This window comes from Triturus cristatus, chromosome 6, assembly GCF_964204655.1.
Source record: "Triturus cristatus chromosome 6, aTriCri1.1, whole genome shotgun sequence".
In the NCBI taxonomy this organism is placed as follows: Eukaryota; Metazoa; Chordata; class Amphibia; order Caudata; family Salamandridae; genus Triturus; species Triturus cristatus.
This window is the reverse complement of record NC_140589.1, coordinates 105,705,746-105,710,745: the sequence shown is the minus strand read 5'-3', so window position 1 is coordinate 105,710,745 and position 5,000 is coordinate 105,705,746.

Sequence of the window (5,000 nt, the reverse complement as noted above, 5' to 3'; positions counted from 1 at the left end):
AGCCCCCTGTCCCGCAAGCCAGCCGAGGGTCCGGGCGCTGGGGACGGGTGTGCACCGGGGCCCGGGGAGGCTCTCCCCGGCCTGGCTGGGGGTCCGGAAGCTGGTCCCGGGCCCGGTGCTGGAGCTCCGTTCCCGGGGTGCGGGAGCCCCCTGTCCCGCAAGCCAGCCGAGGGTCCGGGCGCTGGGGACAGGGTGTCCACCAGGGCCCGGGGAGGCTCTCCCTGGCCTGGCTAGGGTTCGGAAGCTGGGCCCGGGTCCGGGGCTTGTGCTCCGTTCCAGTGTCCCAGGGAGCGGGAGCCCCCCCGTCCTGCAAGCCAGCCGAGGGTCCATGCGCTGGGGAAGGGTGTCCACCGGGGCCCAGGGAGTTTCTCCCCGGCCTGGCTAGGGTTCTGAAGCTGGGACCGGGCCCGGGGCTCTTGCACCGTCCGGCGGGCCCCGGGGTGCGTGAGCCACCCCCGTCCTGCAAGACAGCCGAGGGTCTAGGTGCTGGAGACAGGGGTCCACCGGGGCCCAGGGAGGCTCTCTCCGGCCTGGCTGCTATCAGAAGCAGGGACCGGGCCGGTGTGCAGGAGTGGCTGGCTGTATCTGCTACGCTGACGGAGCGTAGTTTTCTGCCCACCCCTATACAACCGTGTGGTTTGTGAGAACCCGTCCTGCGGCCTGGTAAGGGTCCGGGTGCCCGTGACGTGGTCCATTGGGCGAAGGGAGTCTCCCCAGACCTGGCTGGGATCAGAAGCAGGGACCGGGCCAGGTGGGTGGGTGGCTGGCTAAGTCCTTTCCACTGCGTAGTAGGAGTTTGGTTAGGGCTGGGCGGACTTTGCGTAGCAGAATTTTGAAAAAATTTGTGGAAAACGAGAGCTCATCCTGAGTAGGGCTGGGCGGACTTTGCCTAGCGCAACTACGCACTATTCTGAAGAAAATTGTGGAAAACGAGCGCACAACCTCATGGACTGTGTGCCCGGGACGGGTCCCTCGTGCTTGGGCAGGCTCCCCGACCTCCCCAGCCTGGCTGTGTTGAGAAGCAGGGACCGGCCCCAAGCCTCCTGATTTTTGGTCAGGGCCTGGGATCCCACGTCCTGCGGCCTGCCAAGTGTCCATCTGCCCGGGACAAGGGACCCTGGTGCAGAGCCCCGGAGCCCTGCAAGGGCAGGCGGGAGCCCTACCGCTATGGCTCGGTGTGGGCAGCTGGGAGTCCTTCCGGTCCCGGCCATCTGGTCGCACCTTTCCCTCGGCCATCTGGTCGCGCGCAATGCTTTCCAATGGGGCGACCAGATGGCCGGGCCGGCCTGGAAGTCCCGATGAGGGTCCATTCGCCTCGCGGATCCCAGCCAGGGCTCCAGGAGGCCGGGCGCGTCCGCGCCTAGGGTCCCCTCCGTCACTCGGAGCGCGAGGGTTACAAGAAAGGTGGGTAGCCTTCCTCCGGATTAGTAGGGGCAGGGTATGCCGGGACACCCCTCCTGGGGATTGCGGTTCTCAGGCGGGGACCAGATGGGCCAAGCCCGGACGACACTTCCCCGGGGCGTCGGGTGCTTCCTCCTCCAGCCCGCGGCGAGGCAAAGTGCCCAGGACGGGCTCCATGGGTCTCCCGGGCGTCCCCCGAGGCCTGCAGCCCCAAAGCCCTGCAGACCCTGGAGCCCTTCAGCACGGAGCCCTGGAGCCCTGCAGGCCCGGAACCCTAGCAGGCCCAGGGCCCTGCAGCCCCGGAGCCCTGCAGGCCCGGAGCCCTGCAGCCCCGGAGCCCTGCAGGCCCAGAGCCCTGCAGCCCCGGAGCCCTGCAGCCCCGGAGCCCTGCAGGCCCGGAGCCCTGCAGCCCCGGAGCCCTGCAGGCCCAGAGCCCTGCAGCCCCGGAGCCCTGCAGCCCCGGAGCCCTGCAGGCCCGGAGCCCTGCAGGCCCAGAGCCCTGCAGCCCCGGAGCCCTGCAGCCCCGGAGCCCTGCAGCCCCGGAGCCCTGCAGCCACGGAGCCCTGCGTGGGCAGGCGGGAACCCTACCGCTATGGCTCGGGCAGACGGGAGCCCTTTCAGTTGCCGGCCACCTGGTCGCGCCTTTCCCCTCGGCCATCTGGTCGCGCGCAATGCTTTCCAATGGGGCGACCAGATGGCCGGGCCGGCCTGGAAGTCCCGATGAGGGTCCATTCGCCTCCCGGATCCCAGCCAGGGCTCCGGGAGGCTGGGCGCGTCCGCGCCTAGGGTCCCCTCCGTCACTTGCAGCGCGCGGGTTACAAGAAAGGGGGGTATCCTTCCTCCGGATTATTAGGGGCAGGGTATGCCGGAACACCCATGCTGGGGCTGTGTGGTTCATTGCCGGGGACCAGATGGGCTACGCCCGGGCAACATCCTCCCAGGCCTCCGGGGCTTCCCTCCTCCGGGCCGCGGCATGGCAAAGTGCCCAGGGACGGGCTCCACGGGTCCCGGGCAGTCCTCCCCCGGGCACCCAGGCCCCGAGAGCTCCGGTGGACCTCCCCGTGCCCGAGGCCAACCCGGGAAGCAGAGTCCCCCCCGAGCCCTTGGTGTGAGGGTGGGCAGGCGGGAGCCCTACCGCTATGGCTCGGGCAGACGGGAGCCCTTTCAGTTGCCGGCCATCCGGTCGCTCCTTTCCCCTCGGCCATCTGGTCGCGCGCAATGCTTTCCAATGGGGCGACCAGATGGCCGGGCCGGCCTGGAAGTCCCGATGAGGGTCCATTCGCCTCCCGGATCCCAGCCAGGGCTCCAGGAGGCCGGGCGCGTCCGCGCCTAGGGTCCCCTCCGTCACTCGCAGCGCGCGGGTTACAAGAAAGGAGGGTATCCTTCCTCCGGATTAGTAGGGGCAGGGTATGCCGAAACACCCATGCCGGGGCTGTGCGGTTCATTGCCGGGGACCAGATGGGCTACGCCCGGGCAACATCCTCCCAGGTCCCCGGGGCTTCCCTCCTCTGGGCCGCGGCATGGCAAAGTGCCCAGGGACGGGCTCCACGGGTCCCGGGCAGTCCTCCCCCGGGTACGCCCAGGCCCCGAGAGCTCCGGTGGTCCTCCCCGTGCCTGAGGCCCAGCCGGGAAGCAGAGTCCCCACCCCGAGCCCCTGGTGGGTGGGCAGGCGGGAGTCCTTTGAGTTGCCGGCCACCCGGTGGCGCCTTTCCCCTCGGCCATCTGGTCGCGCGCAATGCTTTCCAATGGGGCGACCAGATGGCAGGGCCAGGCCTGGAAGTCCCGATGAGGGTCCATTTGCCTCTCGGATCCCAGCCGGGGCTCCAGGAGGCCGGGTGCGTTCGCCCCTAGGGTCCCCTCCGTCACTCGGAGCGCGCGGGTTTCAAGAACGGGGGGTAGCCTTCCTCCGGATTACTAGGGACAGGGTACTCTGGGACCCCTCTCGGTCCTCAGCCGGCAACTGGGTCCTGCCGTGTGGCAGGGTGGCCGGAGGGCCTTCCCCTGCGCCTGTGGGCCCGGGAGCCCCGGCTGGGTCCAGGGGCCCCGCCAGGCCCCGGGTCGGGGTCTCTGGCCCCGGGCGCCGTCCCCCGGCACCGCCAAAGGCCCGGGACGGGGTTCCGTTGTGGCCGGGGTGCCTCCCGTGGCTGGATTGGGTTCAGGAGCTCCGGCCGGGCCCCGGGGAGGGCGGCCTCCTTGCCCCGGTCTCCGTCCCGGGTCCTGCCGCGTGGCAGGGTGCCCGGGGAGGGGTCCGGAGGGCCCGGGGAGGCTTCCCCTGTGCCTGCGGTCCCCGGAGCCCCGGCTGGGTCCAGGGGCCCGGCTGGGCCCCGGGTCGGGGTCTCCGGCCCCGGGCGCCGTCCCCCGGCCTGCGGCACTGCCAAAGGCCCGGGACGGGGTTCCGTTGCGGCCGGTCTCCGTCCCGGGTCCTGCCGTGTGGCAGGGTGCCCGGGGAGGGGTCCGGAGGGCCCGGGGAGGCTTCCCCATCGCCTGCGGTCCCGGGAGCCCCGGCTGGGTCCAGGGGCCCGGCCGGGCCCCGGGTCGTGGTCTCCGTCCCCGGGCCCCGTCCCCCGGCCTGCGGCACTGCCAAAGGCCCGGGACGGGGTTCCGTCGTGGCCGGGGAGCCTCCCCTCGCTCGCCTGGTTTCAGGAGCTCCGGCCGGGCCCCTGGGGGCCCCGGGGAGGGCGGCCTCCCCGCCCCGGGCTCCGTCCTGGGTCCTGCCGCGTGGCAGGGTGCCCGGGGCGGTGTCCGGAGGGCCCGGGGAGGCTTCCCCATCGCCTGCGGTCCCGGGAGCCCCGGCTGGGTCCAGGGGCCCGGTCGGGCCCCGGGTCGTGGTCTCCGTCCCCGGGCCCCGTCCCCCGGCCTGCGGCACTGCCAAAGGCCCGGGACGGGGTTCCGTCGTGGCCGGGGAGCCTCCCCTCGCTCGCCTGGGTTCAGGAGCTCCGGCCGGGCCCCTGGGGGCCCCGGGGAGGGCGGCCTCCCCGCCCCGGGCTCCGTCCTGGGTCCTGCCGCGTGGCAGGGTGCCCGGGGCGGTGTCCGGAGGGCCCGGGGAGGCTTCCCCATCGCCTGCGGTCCCGGGAGCCCCGGCTGGGTCCAGGGGCCCGGTCGGGCCCCGGGTCGTGGTCTCCGTCCCCGGGCCCCGTCCCCCGGCCTGCGGCACTGCCAAAGGCCCGGGACGGGGTTCCGTCGTGGCCGGGGAGCCTCCCCTCGCTCGCCTGGGTTCAGGAGCTCCGGCCGGGCCCCTGGGGGCCCCGGGGAGGGCGGCCTCCCCGCCCCGGGCTCCGTCCTGGGTCCTGCCGCGTGGCAGGGTGCCCGGGGCGGTGTCCGGAGGGCCCGGGGAGGCTTCCCTTGCGCCTGCGGTCCCCGGAGCCCCGGCTGTTTCCAGGGGCCCGGCCGGGCCCCGGGTCGGGGTCTCCGGCCCCGGGCCCTGTCCCCCGGCCTGCGGCACTGCCAAAGGCCCGGGACGGGGTTCCGTTGTGGCCGGGGAGCCTCCCCTCGCTGTATTGGGTTCAGGAGCTCCGGCCGGGCCCCTGGGGGCCCCGGGGAGGGCGGCCTCCCCGCCCCGGGCTCCGTCCCGGGTCCTGCCGCGCGGCAGGGTGCCCGGG